Source organism: Lepisosteus platostomus, chromosome 1 (assembly GCF_059453375.1).
Source record: "Lepisosteus platostomus isolate fLepPlt1 chromosome 1, fLepPlt1.hap1, whole genome shotgun sequence".
In the NCBI taxonomy this organism is placed as follows: Eukaryota; Metazoa; Chordata; class Actinopteri; order Semionotiformes; family Lepisosteidae; genus Lepisosteus; species Lepisosteus platostomus.
The window spans coordinates 17,774,581-17,796,091 of NC_142611.1; the positions used below are offsets into that span (position 1 = coordinate 17,774,581).

Genomic DNA, 21,511 nt, shown 5'->3' on the forward strand with positions numbered 1-21,511 from the left:
AGCCACATGTGAACAGAATTATATACAGTGTAAAAATATTATCTGCTATTTCAAAAAACCTGTTTCATTGTATTCTATGTATGCCTGAGAAAGAGTTGTGAAATATTATGAATGCATGTTTAAAGTGCTTTAGTGGAAGCATCACTTTCCTTATAGGATGAGCAGCTTACTCTTAACTGTAGTAATTCGATTCACCAACGCAATAACAACAAACTGCACAATTCATCAATACAGTAATAAACTGTAACAGTAACAAGAAATTTCGGCCCAATGTACAGAATTTTTGAGTTCTTGTTAATGCTGAACCAAGACAAGTAGTATTAACAATGTCTGCTGAAATGGTATCTTTCCAATAAAAAATTATCAGACAACTGTAAAGAGCTTTTGTGATCTCTGAACTTTCTTTCTCTCCAGAAAGCTCTGTCAACTGGACCCCTTAAGAAAGATAATGTTCTTTATTAAAAGACACTGATAAGAGACAAGCTCTTAACCAAAAATTCAGGCCAATATTTAACTAACCTGCATGGTGCAGGGTTAGGAATAGTGGATGTATAGTATCTATAGTTACATTGGCTATAGTTACTTAACCTGATACAATCTTGCTTTGTGAAATGGAAAAAACAAACCTTTCATGAAGATATCTTTTAATGTTTGTGGCACAGTGGCACAGGGATTAATATTACTACTTTGCTGTGCTGGGTTCCTGCATCTATCTGTATGGCGTTTATACAGTACATCTTTCCTGTTTTTGCTGGGTGCTAATGTTTTCTCCCACAGTTCAAAGACTTATTGGTACTGTAGGTTAATTGGCTTCAAGACAAATTGGCCCTGGTTTGAGTGTGTGAATGTCTGTGTGTGCCCTTTGGTGGACTGGCATCCTGTCCAGGGTGTATCCTGCCTTGCGTCTATTGCTTGCCAGGATGAACTCTGTCTCCTGTCAAGAGCAGTGCTTTCCGGGCCCTGGAGACAGGGGGGCGTGTCCGAAGTGAGCAGGTGTCCAGGGGAAGTGAGTCCGGGGCAAACAATCCAAGAATAAATCCAAAAGGGAAATCCGAAATGGGAGGCAGAGTCCAAGACCAGGGGATCCATCCAAAGAAATTAAAACCAGAACCGGGTCGGGACCGGCGGGACAGGGAATCAGGAACAGGAAACTAAAACCATAATGGAGCCAGACGCAGCAGGACCCCGGGCTCTCACGAAACGGAGTTCAATGAGAAGCGCCAGGCAAACGCCTGCGTCTGGCTTTAAAGGTGGAACTAAAGAGGGGCTGGAATGAGGAACAGATGTGGGGAATGGGACAGAAGCGCCCTTAAGAGGAGGAGTAACGATCGTGACATCTCCCCCGTGACCCCATATTGGATAGAGTAGTTAGAAAATGCATGGATGGATTTACTAAAGTTAACTGCCTGAGAATTCTTGTTTTGTGAAAAATCCACCTGGTCTTGGTGGGCTAAAGTGTCTTCTTTATTCTTAATTCTTCATGACCACTGGTTCCAGATTTTTACCCTTTGAAACTGATGTTATCTATAAAACCTGATTGATTGTGTTCCCTTTGTATAGTCACCTCTAAACTGTTCATGTAGATAAATTCTTCAGTCTTGTGAACTTGCAAAAACGAATTAGTATTAATTCCTATAACATACAGTACAATATATACTGTATATACTGTATATATACTGCATACATGTACTGGTTTTCAAACAGTAGGACAAAATAAAGAAATATACATTATCCAGCATATATGAAATATACTGTATGTGCTTAACGTTTGTGATACTGTGTGTGTGTATGAGTGTGGATGTGTTAGTGTTTTCAGAGAATTTTGTGGTACTGAAAAAATAATTGTTCACACCTGCTGTCTTAGATTAATTCATTCATTAGAAATGCTAGCTAAAGTACCATTTCCTCGAGCATTATATTTAGAAGGGAAATAAGTATGCATTAATTAATAAAAGTAACAAAGAATTCAAATACTTTTTCTGTAATAAATATTGTTCATTAAGAGGAAATATTACTTTTTTATTGATATTTCTCCCACAGTGCAGAAAAAAAAAAACATTCTAATGCTTTCTCTTTCTTTTCTCAACCAGGCTTAAGATGATTATTGGAATGCACTGACTGGAAACATTAACCATGAGTGAAAAGAAGATTGCATTTCAAAGTGGTATGTAGTGTAAGCTTTCTTAATCCTGTCATACAATAGGCACTGTATTGGATGGTCTCAATATGAGGCATGATTTATTGCAATCATTTCAGTGTTACTAGTTTCTTAATCTTTTTTAGTCTTGGAATTTCTTCTTTTAGAAGAGGCTCTTTGACCCTTCTCTCCAGAAGAGTAAAAATGCACATTAATGGGCAACTTTTTTTCTCTTTAAAATGTTGAGGGATCTTGCACTGCAGTACTCTGTAAAATCAATCTTGAAAAGGGTTTATTAAATATTAATAACTTGGTTGCCATTGAAGATGTAAATCAAGTTAACCAATGAAACTATACACACACACAGACAGTTTACTATTTTGAAGTAGCCTTTGAGAAAACAGTTGGCAACCATTTATTGGTACTGCTTTATAGACTATATACTGTACTGTGGCTGTGTTCACAGGATCCTGTTGAATTATTTTTTTTCCTGCATCTTAGTCAGTGTAATACAGAAGTGCTCTTGACATAAAGTAATTTGCTTTTTTTGTCCTTTATAATGTACTGGATTTAAAGCACCAACAATTTATTTTACCTGACAGTACGTCATAGTGTGATTGTTTTCCTGCCTGGACCAAGCATATCAACTAGCAATGTTCCTACAGTATGTGTTTCTGCTGTAAGATGCCCACAGTGCCATGAATGTCATGATGTTTGGAGGGAAAAATAAATATTCATAATATAAGTCTTAAGATGAATCTACATGTGCTCATGCAGCATTTTTATGCAGGTGGAAATCTATAACTAGTTTAGTGTCGAAAGAATATCTTGTTCCATTGCCTAATGTGCCATAACATAAGCTCTTCAATATCTTTGTCATTATTTTGTTTGTTGTTAACACTATAGTGCATGCACAGAAACTGTGCAATGAAAAACATTCAGTGCATAACAGATTATTTCGCTTGTTTGGTCTAATTCTAATACTGACATAAGAAGTTGACAAATATAAAGGGACAGCATGCTTAATCCTTTGGCTTCAATTCGCCAGGTGGAGGAAATGACCATGTTAGTCTGAGACCAGAAATAAGCCAGGGAGCTTAATGCTGCATTGGTAACGTTGGGTTGGAGGGAAAGGTACTAGAAAATGCACAAAGCATATTCTGCTCAGTCAGGGAGCTTTTATGAGTAAGGAAATGGAAGTATTCGAGTAGAATTTGACCTCCATCTGTTCTGCTGTTCAATAACACTATATTGTACCTTTTAATGAAGAAAAAATATTTTAAATTCCATTATTTTACTGTCTTGTAGTTAATTCAACACAATACTTGGTGAAATTGTGTTTTAGACCATATCTCATTTTGTGATGTCTTTATAAAAGGACTGCTGGTGTCACAGAGCTCTTTGCACTTCTACACCTTAACAACATATTTTACATAGGCCATCATTAAAATGGTTCTTGAACTTCCAATACTTATTCTGTAAAAAAAGATTGTTCAATAAAAGGAAAAATTTGTTTTTTATTATTGTTATTTCTCCCAGGGTGCAGAAAAGACATTCTAATGCAATAATTCTAATGAAATCAAAGAGACGTGGTTTGACACTTAATTATTTTACTTGGCACATGACCTCATCAACCTTAGTCACATAGTCAACCTTAGGATTTCAAATAGTGAAACTTGTGGCATTTGATCAACAGCACACGTACAATAATTTTATTTTAGCCTTCCGGGGGTAGTGATCTTTTAGGACATAATATTGGAACAGTGCAGTGAAAAAGTTGAAATATATACAGTATATTGTATTATATATAGTTAATTTATGAGTTTTTATGCTCCAGTTACTGTACATGCTACAGGAGTGTAGAAAATATGCAGAAAATAGACTTGGAAGCATAAAAAAGCAGGACAGGATGGAGAACCTCATGCTTTACTGCTCTGCTGATGTGTTTCTTACACTGCCATTATAGATTGCAGTGCTGACTACAATGGGTTTGTAACAGAACCAACAGTTGGATGTCAGATGATATAAATGACAAAGACAAACTACCTGGTATGTCCATTTACACAGTCTGTGAAGTCACTGTATGCACATTACACAGTTTCTAACTGTGGAGGGAGATTGGAGTGGAGAGATTTTCCTGTTCAGAAATGCCTCCATTTCTATCCAGAAAACTATACATTCAGTCAGTGACTTTTGGCAGATGAGGATCCAAGACCTGTGAAAGTGATTATATTTTTTGTGATGTTGAACCACGTCTGACAGAGTACTCAAATGATTTTCAGCTACTTACATAATATTTATTTGTCCGTGTTTCATGAATGATCCATGGATTCCTTTGGGCATGAAGCAATTTCAGTAGTCTACACTCTAAGTTGTTGTTTGTTGTTTCCATAGTGAAAACCAAGTCATGAAACAATCTACATTAAAAACATTAAGAAGTGTTTGAAATATCTGAGCAAAAATAACCAGGTGATCAGAAGGGTGAAATTTGGGTTCTGTATTATTTTTGCAAAACGTTTTGTAGCGACTCCTCATAGTCATTTTCCTAAAGTGCAATATTTCGTGTTCCTTTCGAGCAATGAGGGCTCACTCTGGAATGTGCAAGATCTGTTTGTTTCTGGGGACATGAGAAAAGGACAGTTCTTTCAATAACATGAAAAGCATTTAGCATTTTCCAAATCCAATTATCCTTCCATTTTCAGTAACAGCTTTATCCTCAGAGGGTCACAGTGATTTGAAGTCTAACTCTGCAAGTGCAGGGAGCAAGTCTACAATCTAGATGGCACGCTAGTCCATCATAGGACACTCTCACATATTCACTCATACAGTACAATGGCAATTTTGAGATGTACTGTAAATTAATTTGTCTGTGGGCTGTGGGGAAAAAAAAAACAACACTAAAACTACCCCAGTTCAAAATCAAGCCCAGGCTCCTGACTTCCTGCGGCTGTAAGAAAGCGGTGTTGACCTTCACACCACTCTGCAACCTCAAATTCAAACATTAGTTACTAAAATATTTACTGAATCAGGCCCAAGAAAACAGTTTATCCCTAATATATCTTCTAATTCAAAATATTTGCTAAAATCTCCTTGAAGCTACAGTACTTGAAATCATGCAAAAACATGTTTTTTTTCTTTCCTTCCCGCAAAGACATCCCACACACAGCAGCAACTAATCCTTCTTTCTGTCAGCCTTTCACATTCCACTAGAGGGGTGCATTACAGTGCTTTCATTTGCTGTTCTACAGAGAATATCCAGTACGCACTGTTCAATACCCAGATTCTGTGCATTCTATCATTTTTAAGTTATCAATAATCACCCTTACCTTTATTAATCTCCAGCAGTAGCCTTTCAAGGGCATGCATCAGGTTATTTCTTAGGTTTTTAATCCCTTTATGTTTTTTAAGGTTTTGTTTCATACTGTGTGCCATATCTCTGAAGCTCAGCATTGTGCTCTTCACTTCAATTTTATCACAAACAGATACAGCTTTGCATTTTGATTCCCTGCACAGTTATGATAAAGCATGTATACAAAGGGCATGGGACAATACTAGGACAAGTGAAGGAAATTAATCAGTTTCATGTTTATAGCCTTTCCACATTTAAGTAAGCACCTACAAAAAATACAATTCTTCCAGTTTTCCAAAGCATTTCTTCCTCATGTAATTAATATCAGCGGCACACATGGATGTCTGCTTCTGGCATAAAGTAGATTCATAAAGTTGACCTTCTATTAAACAAACATGCTCATTTACGCTCAATGTGGTACTAGCCACTTTGTCAAGCTTTTACTATAGTGGAACTACTGTATGTACATATAACAGCATATAAGGCCGACACTGGTTTTGTCAATATTCTGATTACTTCTCTCCTTACCAAAATGAAAATGCAAAAAGAGGTGACACATACTGTACACATCCATGTCCAATTGAGAAGAAATATTTAGCTATATATCTATATCTATAGATATATATCTATAGCAATTTGTTATATTTTTAAAATTCAAAATATCTTTATTTATGTGTAAACATATCTTACCTTTAGGGTATGTGGATATATTTTACTATACTTGTTTCTAAAAGGATTTCTCCATGAATCTGTTTGAGTTTGCATTCACCTTCAGATACAAAGTTGTCTGACTGGAATATTCATGTTGTAGCATATGAATATTGCAAACTATCTAGTAATTGAATAATAACATTTAGTAAGGAAATGGTTTATTTTAGTCATGCTCTGCTGGATTAGTCTCATAGCGCACATGATTTCCTTGCTGGTAGATGAGTCAGAAAGGCCAACACTTAAGTGCATGGGATTCTCACAGGAAAAAAAAAAAGAGTTTGCTGTAACATTAGAGCTATTAGTGCAAAGTTCATATCTGCAGTTTTTATTTCACTGTTGCCTTTCCACAAAGAACAAGTGAGGAAAGTATAAAAAGTCATTCTTAATTAGTAAAAAGAGGTGCTTTTAATATAGAAGCAAATATGTTAATTTGTGTTCATAAGGGTTTTAAAAGTTGGAATCGATCAAATGAAAAATTAAGCAGGTGAATACTGGTGACAGATACAGAATTCTCAAAAAGGCAATTTGTTCAGTGTTGTCTGTTGGTTTTAATAATGTTGGAGTATCTAACATATACTGTACTGTATGTTGTAAGTAAGTTAATGAATACTGTTGTGTGATTAAAAAAGCATTAATTTCTTAAACACAAATCAACCATACTATTTCAGTACCTTGTCAACCAATTTCTGAAATTTTAATTAGAGAGAAAAAAAGACAGACACCTAGTGAAGTAACAAAAAGACAAGAGAAGCATTTGCGTTACAAATTAGGAGCTGCTGGCAGCAAAATGAGCATCTTAACCTTCTCTTTTTACATACTGTATGGATTTATGGGTGGCAATTTTTTATTTCTCTAAAAGCACCCCTAATTTTGTATTTTGTATTGTTTATCCATTAGAAATTGCACACCATCCTGAATTCAATTTGAATGTAACTTTCTTTTAAAATGATAACATTTCTGAAGGATGCCATTTTCTCCAGGTGCAATATTCAAAATCTCTTTCTGGATACATATTTTGAAGTCTTGGCAAAGCCTCATGGGAATTGAAGTGTTTTTCGCCTCCACCTGACACATATCTTATTCCACGGAAAGCTTTTGTTTAATTAAGTACAGTACAGTATATGGGGTTATTTCTTACAGTAAATCAGGTTAGTGGAAAAAAGAGGACATTTGCTCCTTCTGTTTTTAAATAGCTGAAACAAGCAATGTTTATGTGGCAAAAGCTCTTAATTGAATCAGTCAGTTATAAGATTATAAGATACATACAGTATAATTTGAAAATATGAATACAGTATTTTGTTGTACTCTGGTACTTAGCATTTTTCTTAAAGTTATTACAGTAAATTCTCCAAAACCCATAAAAAATATAAAACACTGATGTCTTAGTCTGTCATATAGTGTGATGATTAATACAGTATGTAACACATTTTATGTATAATCCATGCAGTTTTCATTGAAGTGCACTGAGATATGTATAAATATTTTTTTTGTATCTGGCTAGCCTGCATTGAAACCAATGCAACATTGGTACAATGTCAACTTGGCAAATAAAGAGAAAGATTCATTAATAGTGGTAGATTCCAAGTTCAGCAAGTTACAGAATAATGTACGTGTTTAATAAATCCACAACATTGCTACTGTACAGTGTTATTTTATTGAAGGAAGAGGCATCTACAGTAATTGACAATTTATCACTTGAGTTGTAGAGAACAGTGAAGCTGAGTCAATGATATAACTTACTGTAGGGGGTGCTTCCAAAACTGAGTTTCTTAATATGAAAAGGCACACAAGAATATACTTTAAGTCACAGGAGATGGTTGATGCATCTGTGCTTTTACCTAAAAACATATGGATGCAAGTCCATTAATTCTATTCAGTTGATTTTACTACGAATTTAACATTAAATGATGTTCTGCAATCATAAGTCCAAGAGTGAAAGATAAGTCTTCAGCCTTTGCCAGAAATATAAAAATGAACATAAAATATGGGTAAAAAACTCATTACCTTTGCAGCAGCTCTTTGGTTCAGTATAAACTGTGCAGGTTCTTACAGTATGTGTTTACGTAGGTAGACAAATTTAAAAAAAAAAGTGTGAGTGGTGTTGGAACAAACCTTTTTTGGTCTTTGAGCACAAGGATCGACCTTGGTGTTTGGGAAGAAATGATATTAGGATGATGCAGTATATTCATATCAATAATTAGGTATATTAGTGTATTGGTTTTACTGTGTGCTAGAAAGGTCTGCACCCTTTCTAGCAAAAAGTAAAATCTAGCACAAGAAAAAAAAGAACTTTTCATTTCGGTCATATACTGTAGGTCAAACATAGCAAAGATATATGAACTTAGCAGACATATTACAGACCTGTACTTGTATCATAAGTATTTTATCTGTTTTTAATCACCACAACATGTCAGTCTCTTCTATAATGATGTTTTTTAGTATAGCATTTTGTCTTAGCTCAGCCTGAGGCATGCTGTTGATGTCTTCCCTGTCAAACACCTGAGTGAAATATTCAGATAATATTTTAGCCACTTCCCTTTCATCTTTTAGATATTTTCCCATTTTTATTTCTGAAACACCATATGTCACCCTGCCACATTTTTGCTGCTGTAGTACTGAAAAAAGAAATGTCTGGATGTGATCCCTGGACCTAGAAGCCACTTAATCCCAAATGGGCCAGCTGGCCTGAATAGCCTAATTTATTGCTTTCCTAATATTGTAATGATGCTTGCAATTGTTGTACTTGATTTGCTTCACTAGATTCTGTTCTTTTTTTGTTCTTTTAATAAACTGTGTTCTATCTCTTTATGGATTTCCATATGCTAGCATAAGAAAATCTGGCTGCTTCTTTGAGATCAATCTATTCTTTGCTGCAAGTAAGATATCTGATGATGTTGCCATAATTCTTCTACTAATTTCATTCAGGTACATACAGTATTCTATCACATTCTAATTATCTTAGAATTAGATATTGTACAGACTTCCCCCCAAATATAGCATCAAAGACCACTTTTCCCCTGTTTATGGTCCCCAATGTCTGTTCAATAACTGGGTATCACTGTATGTTTAGTATTATATATTATTGTTACAAAAAAGGGAACATAAGATTTTCATTAAAATGAAAATGTAATTTTTTCATAATCTTGATATTTTATTGTAGTTCATTTAGGCTTTCCATTTTCATTGTCTCACTTTTTTCTAATTGTTAAAAAGAGGTCAACTAATTATTGTAATTTAGTACTGTTTGTCTACAACATTGTCACTCTAAAAATCTGAGAAAGGGTTTTTGTTTTTTCAATCCTGATTCATAAGTATTTAGATTTTGAAATGGCTATTATTTGTACAGTATGTCTCTACATTTTCACTCACTATGGCTAAAACTGTATTTAATATTTTCACCTGCTGATTCTTTTCAGAATACCATAATCAATACAGTACATTTTTCTTAAAAATGGTACGTTAAGAAAGCCCTTTAACTCCTTGCACAATTACAATTACTTAAAAGTTCTTTAACAATTAGAAAAATAGAACAAGCTAACATACAGTATGACACAAAAAGAGCAATAACAACCTTTCTCAGAAATAACACTAGCTATTTTTAAAGTACATACATAGAAACAGTTTTATTTTCCAGCACAAATTCAAACTTCCATTAAATTAATTTAACCCCATTTTACAAAGGTTTTGTAATTTGACAATGTGCAGAACAAATTGCTAAGTAAAGATTAATCCCTTGATAAAACTGAAAAAAAAGTGTTAGAAAAATGTGTTTTTCTTTATTCTTTTACTAGAAACATACAAATTACATCTCTTAGTTAGACATGCTTTCAAACTGTTGATAGAACAGATTTCTTGCAAAAAGAGGCCAAATCTTTTTTTTTTCCTCTTGATGTACTCCATGGTTGCATCGGCTGAATGTTTTGGGTGATTGTCATCCAGGATACCTTGAATCATGGAAAAGTGCCACCAAATAACATAGATTACATCCCAGGATTTGACATCACCTCACTTTCACCATTCTGCTGGATAGGCTCAGACATTCAAAGCTGAGGCAGTACAGTTTTGGAACAAAGATTTATGGACAGTTTAGACCAATATACACCTTCACCAAATAGTTGGAAATGTTTGGGGGTGGAAAAACAAAAGAACTGGAGATACTCCAAAAAACACCACCTACTCTGTGAAGTATGACCGACAGTATGACCTGGTCTGTGCATGGCTGGCCACCTCTGGAACAGATTCACTCACCTTGCATGATGACTGAAACTGCAGTATGCATTCTAAAGTTTACAAAAACAATTTGTCTCCTTCCATTCATTTATCCATTTTTCTAACCACTTCATCCAATTCAAGGTTGTAAGGGAGCCGATCTTGGCAGGCAAGGGTGCATCGTGGGATGCACCCTGAAATGGATGACACTCCATCACACGACATACACAGACAGAAACTCTCACACCAAGGCAGATTTTCCCAGAAGACAATTAACCTCCCCCAGTATGTATTTGGACTGTGGGAGGAAACTGGAGCACCCGGTTTCAACCCACACAAACACAAGGAGAACTTGCAAGCTCCACGCAGATAGCACACTGCAATTGAACACAGGGCCCCAGCACTATACTACACAATACTACCTATTACACCAACATGGGTTCCATGCTTACTGAGCTAAGCTTACAGCAGGACCGTGCAGCATGACAATGACCTATAACAGATACCATAAGGATTCCACAGAAATAGAACATATATATGTACTTAGCATTTACATTAATCTAATGATTACAAATAAAAAAAATGTAAAACAAAAACAATGTCACATGCTTAAAAGTTTAACTCTTCTGTATTGATACATTTAGAGGCCACTGTATTACTGTACATGAGTATTGGCTAACTCTTAAAATGAGGTCTGCTGATTCAGGACGTCTTACTCTTTCAAAGAAATGGCTCCACACACACAATGAGATGTGCAGCCCTGTGTCTGTGAAGCTCATTGCTCAAATCTGTGTAATTAGAGACTGTGAATGCTTTAGTTTTCACTACAGGTTTTAATGTATAATGTAGTATTGCTCTAAGTCCTGCTAGTTAATTTTCTGGGCTCTTCATTTTTCTTGCCTTTTGCTTCTGCTGTGTGCATTGTACATACTGTATGATTATTGTATGTGCATTGTCTATTGCATTTAGTTTTTTGCATTTTTTAATGCCTTCATAAATGGAATATTATTCCTCATGAGCCCATCTACCAAAATATGTTAAGTTACTGTATGTTACAGTTAGAAGTTAGTTTCTCCAATGGATGATACCTGTGAAAGGTTACCAACATGCATCAATTCCAATTTGGTGATCATGCTGTTTCCTGTCTTTACAATACCATAAGGATATGTGCATAATGTTTAAGGAGATTAGGCCATTTTGGTATAATGTAATTGCATAGCAGACTGTACTCTAGTCTATTGGAGGATATTCAGTATACAGTATACTGTATACTCAATTATATGACAACAAAAAAAATTTGACATATCCCATTTATAAGCACTCTAGTGTCTTTTTTTCATTTCTGGATCCATAATATTAGTTATAGACAAACGTTTAATTGGATCTAGATGAATAATAACATGATAAAGATGGATTAAGATCTAACCTTTTGTTTGTAGGTTACTGGATGAAACAATGTCCCTGGGTAGCTTTTTCTATGCCTTGTTTTGTAAACATATTTATTTATTTCAAAATACCTAATGTGAGCCATTAAAAATGTCACACGTACTATTGGTTCCAATGCCTACTTATTTTTAATTCCTCTCACCATATAATGTACAATATGCTCCCAGCATTTTTCTGTGTCTTAAAATAGTTGTTGAAAAGTTTTGAGTACTGTCTCCACATATTTTTTCAAGGTTAATTTACCCCAGCACCTAAACTATAACATTTTGATCAGACTGAATTTTGTCCTGCTGACTAACTATTAGACAGCTTCTCTGAAGCAAAAAAAAAAAAGCAATTCCTCTGGTTAGAATCAAATCTAAAAACACAAAAGACTGAAACTGATTATTTTGCTATAGAAAATAAAATATTTAGTTAATTTTGAACTCCAATAGTTTCGCACGGCAACAATGCCTTAAAAGAAAGCAGGCTTCCTGCTAATTATTGTTGAACTACTATAGTTCATTATTGTTGAAATAGTACGTGTTTAAGAAAATTGAAATCTTTAATTATTTTTTAAATAGGTAACCCTAAATGGCTAATGGAGAGTGGCAACACAGAAAAAGAAGTATTGTATGGGATTTATGGCTCATTTTTCAGTTAGTTGCAGGATAGGGTTACAAAATACTGTACATCTGAACCATCTTTCTACTTTTAAAATTTAAAAATATACTCATTAATAAGTCCTTAAATAAAATAATGGTTAATTACATAGCTAGAAATAAGAGCATTATAGGGTTATGATTAAAAATAAAGCTGTAAAGTTTATTTACTAATACTTTTGTATTTATAAGAGGATTCTTTATACTGTAGTATAAGAGGACAATAAGAGGAGTGGACTAAAAGAGGTTTCAATAGAATTTCAGCAAGATAAACAGAGTTTTAGAGTGGAGACAGAACTCTTGCAATAAATGGGAAATTATGCTGAAAATGTAATTGATCTTTGATCTTAAACATTTTTGATGCTACAGTACCTTAGGTTAGCTATTGATGTTGCATTCAGTTACAGTGAACAGGTACTGTATATGACTAAAAAATGCCCACCTCACCTGAAGGTAGCTCACTATCAAAGAAGATGTGGGGCAATAAAGGGTGATCTGTACTGTTGTGATTGATTGGTGCTGCCTCATTCCCATTTTACAAAACTGGTAAAAAGAGCAAAAGTGTAATTATAAAGATCTCTTCTTGCCCCATTAGATTACTCTATACAAATGTCCTCAGATGTACAGTAAGCGAGTAGCTGAACTGGACATTAGTAGCTTTCTTTTAAGACAAATACCAGTGTGATAAGAAAAAAAACCTAATCTGCTTCTCCTGAAACAATCACAGCTAACTGCTATTTACTTTACAAAGCTCTAAGGTAATTCCCACATATGGATCTTTTATTTATGTGTTCATGTAATTAACTTTAACAGTGGTGAAACTAAACTCTCATATGGAAAAGGGGATTTTGTTTAATCAAAATGAAAACCCAGTTGTTTTGTCTCTTTGAAGTGTTTGACATTAAATTAGCAAATAAAGAGAGTAATTTGTTTAATAATATTTATATAGCATAGTATAAGTAATTAACAAATTCAACCTAGTTGACTTCTTCAGAATAAACAGTGAAACAAGACCCAGTAGACACAAGACGAATCTACAGTACAGTATATGGTACTACATTTAAAACTGAGAACAGGATGCACTTAATTAACCAAAGAGTTGTGGGAAAATGGATCAAACTCTCCAGTCATATTGTAGAAGCCAATACACTGGCGTCTTTCAAAAAATGAATGGATGCTTTCCTTTGATGTTTTACTGTAGCTACAACCTACTAAATAAATTGGGTCTCTATTTGTTTGTTACTGCTCTTCCTTTCTTATAGTGTCTATCATTTTGAATTACTCTCATTTGCAACTGAAAGAAACATCAAACAAGTTTTTCCTGCAATATCGCATATGTTTTTTACCAATCTGATAAACTAGATATTATATGAATATTTCCATTTTATGCACAGCCCGGCAGCTTTTTTGGTCTTCTCTTCTGTCCAAACTGTATTACAATTACCTCACATGAGAGAAAAAACAATAAGGAGAGTTATGCAATTTGTTGTTTATTATTTATGCACCTGTACAAAGGTATGGGGGTGTCTTAGAAGGAAAGCAGTCTATGAAATAGAGGAAGTCAGAGTTTAAACAGCATTAGTTCAAAACAAGATTGCAGATGTATTGTGCCACAGAACAGAGGACTGTCAAATTGATAAGCTGCAGTGTTACCATGATTCAAAATTTAAGTACTGTATAAATGGCAGGAAGCAACTGAGAACACACTTTATACCTTAAAAAGATGCATATCAGACTATCAAAACACTTCAGCACAAAGTCTTTCTAATCTCCAGTGACCTGGTCACATCCAGTGACCAGGCTATTCAAACTGATTAAATAGCAACGAAACTGAGGCACTCATGAGAAACAATAACTTTTCATTTCACAGGGCATTCGATGTAAAGTAGATGAAGTTTTTCAACGAAAAACATAATGATATACAGTATAACAACTTTATTTTTTCCTTTTTACCAGTTAAGTCAATTGAAAACATTATTTTCCAGTAAGAACTTAGAGACCCATTTATACAACAAGGAACTTATTGCAGCAAATTGAGTGATGAACCTTGATCAAGTATGCAACACCACCATCCCACCAAGGATTTGAAAACACTGGTTTCAGATAATAATCACTACTTAACTTTGCAAACTAAAAAAGAATGGTTTACTTTAGGGAGGCTAGATTTTGCAAACCCCAAGTTGATTTGTGCTACAATTCAGGGTTAACACCACTAAAAGCTCTCCCATAACTAAGTAGTCTGAACCTCTGTTTAACATTTAATTTGTAGGACATCCTACAGCAAAATGTCCCATTGACCATACTCTGGGAAAAGTGTTACCCACTGTATTAGTTTACCCGCATCACTTACAGGAGTAACCTGTATTTATCTGGAGAGAGTACTATAAGCCCCAGCCTTGCTTAACTTCTCAGATACAACAAAATTAGGCTAGATGATAACGCTGCGGTCAAGCATCCAACCCTGTGACTTTGGTAAATTTGTTTAGATAACTGTACTTCCAAATTCTAAACTGACCACTATCTAACATTTCTGTTGATTCATTTATGGTTGTTCCATTAAAATGTATTGTCTAATGAAGGAAACAGGTATTGTTAAGTAGACCAATTTAAAACATGAACATGTGTGACTGATACTGTTTGTCATATTGGCTTGATATTGTAATGTTGCTTTGGAAGAGTAAGGCAGATTATATACTATATATACAGTATATAATTTGTTATACTGTATAATCAATTTCCTAGCAAATGCAAAAAAAAATTGTGTGAAGTTACTGTAAGTAAACCTGGTCCTAGATTGGTGCAGCATGGTTTATTTTCCAAGGGTATATCTTAATTAGCTTCAAGAATGTTATTCTTGACTCTTCTCCTGTTCAAGTATATACAGTAAGAATAAATGAAGGGCTATTTGGACTACAGGTATGTTTCTCATTTGTGATCTAGTGACTAATTGGTCCCAAAAGCTCATTCAGCTACTACTCCTTGAAGGTTTCCAGAATATTAGCTTCAGCAGCTTGGCTGGACAACTTGCTACTAAACTCTGGGATCCTCTTTACGTAATGTGCTTTCTATTACCTGTACCAAATTCACAGCACTTGACCCCTTGTCTGTCTTTCCTTTTTGATCTTGATGTTATCCCTTTCATTAACTTTATCAGTACTTTTGGGAATTTAGAAACCAGATCCCAATGTAATCCCCTTTATTTATGACAAAAGAGAGTAAGATTCTTTAGCATGTCTGTGTATGAAATTCCTTTTTTGGTCATTCTTTATACTGTACTGTATGTATAACTTATGAAACTATATAGATCTTTGAGTATTTATTTAAGCACACTAAATATCCTCAAAGAATCATTGGAATATGCCCACATTGTCAATTTTATTATTTTTTAAATATAAATGATGTGACTGAGCTTTAGGGCTTACACTGACAAATCCATGGAGAATCTATTGATTATCCATGGAAAACTGGGGGATACAGTTTGGTCCTTTAGATATTATGTATTATGTAAAGGGTTTCTGTAGAGGTTTATATTTTGATATACCCTGAAAGACTAATTAAGAACAAATTCTTATTTATTTATCATAAGAATAGCTTGAATTTTATGTAATGCCAGCTTGAGGAGTACCTATACAGTAGGTATTTGCTAGAAGAGTTTGACTTAAGTACATTTCTCACAGGTGCAAGAGCAGCATGCCCGCTGGGATATGAACCCACTGCCCTGTAGTGTGTTGTCTGCAGCCGTAACCACTACTCCTCTCTGCTTGAGTTCTGGTCTTAATTTCAGTATATCTGCTAGGACTAACTGTCACAATGTGTTGCTGTTAAGGTCACTAATGCCTTCCTGTATCTCACTTTTTTTGGCAGCTTGAGGCTTTCTTAATAAATATGCTATGCTACATTTCAAAATACCATACTTGATGTATACTAATGTTCTTACCTGTCGCATGCAATTTCTAAGAAGCTACAGAAAGATGACAGGACTTTTAATTAAAAAAAACATCCAATCTCTCCCCCTACAGTATCTCTTGGAGCATCATGAAGCTGAAGACTTATAGAAATAAACAGTGGTATGTTTAAAACTGCTCACTTCCATTTACATAGTTCACATGCATATTCTATACAGTATGTGTCGTTTCCTTTCTGTAGCGCAGTTGTCCTAATTTTGTTAAGGTCAGTTCAAATCCTGATCATGCTTGAAAACAAAAATGAGGCATTTATTCTCCCATGGCAGTTATAATACTCACAATATTGCTTTTCTAACTAAAAAAAGATGTTGCTGTATTTCTCATAAATTTAATAAATCTAGATTTATGCAGGGAGTGAAATATGTCTCTTTTTACTGGGTAGCAAAGACAAACACAGCATTATGTTTAAAATGCTTACAAATCAATATATCAGTCCACCTTTAATGCTTCATTTTTCATTCTTTGTGCATTGTCACACTGAATCCATTTGAATTAAATCTACTGGTGGTGTGATAGAGATAAGTAGCTAATAAATGTCAATATAATTAAATATGTTTTCATACTAAGCAAAAAATGCTTTTGTTACTATGTAGCATTGAATGCTATGTGTAATGCTGTACCAATAATACTGTGGTCTTTCTCTTTCACAGAGAAAGACCACAGTATTATTGGTACAGCATTACACACGATAATCAATGTTACATTGCAACAAAAGCTTTTATTTCTTAGTATGAAAAGATATATAATTCACATTTCTCATCCAAGAGTACATCAGATAAAACCTTTGTAATATGTTACTTCCTTAGTTCTGTTAAATATATGTACTTACTGTAACTATAACAAGCATGTCTCAAATTGTGACCGCGTTATATTTCATCGTACTAAATTGCATACCAATGAAAAGGTCATTGGACAGTTTTTTTTTTTAAATTTAGTTTGTATGCAGAATGCCAACATGTGTATTGTCCATTGGAGGATAACATTTGTTTTGTTCCAAGACAAAAATAAGTAGAGAACTATGATTATTATGAGACCTCATATGCCATCAGCAATTGGTAAGTGTTAAGGTCGGATCACTGGCACATCTTTAGTTACAGAACAAGGATAACCATTGCCAACATGTACTGCAGGCAGTTCTCCCATGATACTGTAGTAATGTGTCCTTGTGTTCAGGACATGAGTTTTGTTTCCTGGCAAGATTACAGCAACAATTGTCAATTGACCCAGTTCTGTTTCAGTCACAAGTTTGAAAGTCTTGTTACTGGAATGCTGCCACCTCACCAGTATTAGGCTTGTTTTATGTTTGATCCCTGTGCCAAAAGAGCAACACAAAAGAAAAATAGTACCTTTGATAAAAGATGTGACCAAGCCTTCAGTCTAGTGTTGACCAGCTGGATCCAAGGCAAATCTGTGATGTCACAATTCTCTTCAATTTACAGGTGTACTGCATACATCTAGGATGCTTTCTTTGTGTTTTCCATATTAAATTGCCAACTCAAACCAGCTGCTAGCATAAAAAGCTATGTTTATATGCAGGCTGAAATCTTTCTACCATAATCTGTTTGTGTTTTCCAATTATTTGAAATACTTCTACTACAGTACATAGCATGAATAAAATGCAGTGAAATAATAACAGATTCAGTGACAGGTGCATGTTGTGCTGTAGTAGTTGGCACAAAGAAAGGACATACAGTACTGTACAATACCTTAATCCTTGATATTTTTTTTCCTTGCCACTCATTGTCAATCAGTTTCAGTTGATGTCATGTTTTGCATGCACAGAATTCCAAATTATTTATCTGTGGTTTTCTAAGGAAAAAAATCATAATCTGATGATCTACATTTCGGAAATTCTGTACAAGAATGCAAACCACAAGTAAATTTTGAGGAAGAAATCAGACTTTTTAGGCAGGCTGCTTTTGCTATAATATTAAGGCTAGATGAATGCAGTTTTAAAAAAGTCCTTAAATTTTCCATCGAACAAATATGATTTGATTCCATCATTCCATGTTGTTAAGCTTCTTACAATAGCTACTCATTAGGCTACAGTGAAGTCTGCTTGTTACCAGCCCACCCTGAGCACAAAACTGCAGTACTGATTTTAAATACAGAATACCAAAAAGCTATCTCAATGTAGAATAATCAGGACCTATTCTCAAAGCTAGTCATAGCCCTTTGGTCAGACACAGCCATGTCACTGATATTCTTATAAACTTAATTAAAAACATCAGAAAGTAACAAATGAGAGAATGCCATTCGGCCCATTAAGTTGCTATTTGGTTGCTATTTGATAAGTGATTTACAGTATACTACCCAGCCATTTCTTTAAAGAAGTCAGGGAATCAGTTTTTGAAATATGGCAGGATAACATGTTCTGGACATCTAGACACCCACAACCATTTCAATATAAAAGTTATTGTTGTTTTAGTTTTAGATGCATTTCCCCTTAGGACCTTGTGTATTGTGTTTCACTGATAATTATACAGAAGTTCCATAAGGTGACATTGTTGTTGACTTTTAGGACTTTAAGTACGAGATGTTTTGTTTAGGGCATCCTCTGATGGCTTTTTTTGACATACATAATGCATATGCTTGCTAGTAGCAAAAAAAAAATGTTTTGTGCAAGACCTTTAATGCACAGCAGGAATTTCCGTAATCCTGGACTCTCAGTGAATGGTTTGGGTTGATCAACCAAGTGAATACTTTAAACTAGACTTGATTTCAAATAGCTATTCCTGGAAAATTAGTACTTGGCACCAGGAGACCCCTTTCAATAATGACAATTAGACTCTTTAATATCTTACATTTAAATGCATACACTTAGACTGTCCTGATGGTTTTTAACTTAATAATCTAAAAGAATACCAGTTTTGTTACAGTACAGTATACAGTACATTTTTTATATTTTATTAAGTAAAATTCTACCAGACCATCTTCCAAGGTGTCCATACTGTTTCATGCAAAACCTATCTTCCAGTGGTGAGACTGTAAGCTACACTAGGTTGTTGATTTCTCACATCAACAAATTTCTCAAATATTAAAAAAATAGTAAACCCACTATGCACATTTCTTCTTTAATTAACTAAAATCGGGCTAGCTAAGTATACTCACCTACTGTAAAATATTTGAGAGAGTACAAATTTTGTTAAAATACATAACCTGGTTGTTTTCTTTTGACAAAAACAAACCTGAAAAGTGAGGGTTTTAATATTGTCATGCTGAAAAACTCCAAAGGAGGTCAGATATCGTAGATAGAGTGAGGTGGAAGACCATTGTAATAGAAATACAAAATCTTTCCAAACACTTAGCACTTTTAAAAGGATTCTGACGTATCAGACTTTAGGTCTTATTACATTACCATACATTGCCTACACATACTGTATATATTATGAAATGTGTATGTGCAGTAGTGTATTTTTCAAATGACACCACAAATTGAAGAACTTGGATGTTCCATACTTAATCTTCATTAGAACAGACAATACAATTTTCTTTAATTTTGTATATTTTTGTTTAACTGAAGGGGGTGGTATTACATTTGTTAACAATGAAAAAAAAAAAAAAAAACTGTTCTGACCATTTTATCCAAAGCATGAAACACCAAACAGTTGAATTAGGCACCAAACATACTTTGATTCACATTTCATTTCCCAGAAACAGAACAGTAACATTATTGCACTCACTCTGGAAGACGTCAACAGTAACTCACTCATTATCATGCCTTTATCACATTTTCTGGGGAGATGTTTAAAGAAAAAGTTCTATTGAAAAAATCAAATCCAAAACTGCTGAAGGTGAAAATATATACTCGATTAAAGGACAGTAAAAAAATAGGAGTGTTTGCACAAGATAGTGAATATAAATAAATGGCAATGAGTTTCCCAATAAATTGCAGCAGTGCCTGTAATAATTTATTATGGGAATAAGATTAGATCCTTCTGAATTTCCTAAAATGCATCACAGGCTAGCTTGTCATTTTTTTTCATAGTAATGCGGCAGCACTAATGTGATTGCAGGTGCAGAGAGGGATCCACTGATGAATACAAATTAAAAATGTAAGGGTTGCCTACAATCTTTAACAATAAGCATGTCTCCCCACTAATGTAAAGCCTGCATTGACTATGTGTTCAATTTAGGATTAATTACAAAAGTGAATGAATATTTTAACCAGTGGAATTAACAGCCCAATGTTTATATACTGTACTGTACACTAACTTGACAAGAAATGATTCTGTGCAGATGCACTTGGACAGACCATACTGTACAATCATCTGCGAGGGAAATCACTTTTAATACACTTTAATCTCTAAAGTATGATGCAGTGCAGAAATAGGTATCTTTAGAGATTGAACAGATAAAAAAATTACTTTAAAAAATGTTGGGAGGGAAGGGGTGGTAGGCTCAAGTAAGGACAGTGATTCTCTTTTTTTTCTGTGGACAGTGTGGGATGACTGTTTATTCTAGGAGATGACAATGTAGCCTATACACTCCTTGCCTTAACAAATAATTTTAAGGGCTGTTACTTATTATCTATGTTAATAGTACTAATGAAAAGAGGTCATTCAGTTCATCCCATTTGGTAGTTAGTAGTTAATTGAGTCAAGGACCTCATCCAGCTATTTCTCAAAAGAAGCCAGGGCTTTAACAACCTGGCTGAATAATTTTGTTTCATTCTCCCTTTATGCAAAGAAGTGCTTCCCATTCTCCATTTTAAATGCACTTCTGTAAAGTTTCCTCTTGTGTCCTTTGATGATGGTAACAATTATTAATATAGATTATTTCAGTTTATAGATGCATAACAGTTATAATAAAGTGTTAACAATGAAGTAGACATATGCAGAATTTATAAAATAGAATATGAATCCAATAGAATGTTATAAATCATTGTCTTGATTAATACTTAATTTAAATGAAATGTAATCAACAGTTTTGAAAAGTTGAAAAGTTTACATTTATGGCAAATTCAGATACTGTAGCATTGCTTTGCATGCGGTTCTTTTTTCTTCAGGAACATATTTACTTGTACAGTGCCTTGTAAACATATTCACTCTCT

General features: G+C 34.4%; 1 protein-coding gene across 5 annotated transcripts in view; it reads left to right on the forward strand.

Moving 5' to 3' along the window:
* Nucleotides 1-21,511, forward strand: part of LOC148677792 (leucine-rich repeat and immunoglobulin-like domain-containing nogo receptor-interacting protein 2) — a 504,064-nt gene that overhangs the window by 287,887 nt on the left and 194,666 nt on the right. For 3 of the 5 annotated variants that reach the window (XM_088626215.1, XM_088626206.1, XM_088626232.1), the window contains one exon: nt 2,091-2,164. The gene's annotated coding sequence lies outside the window, so the exon portion shown is untranslated. Of the gene's footprint in view, nt 1-2,090; nt 2,165-16,512; nt 16,561-21,511 lie in introns of all 5 variants that reach the window. The other 2 variants (XM_088626241.1, XM_088626224.1) reach the window with 1 other exon arrangement.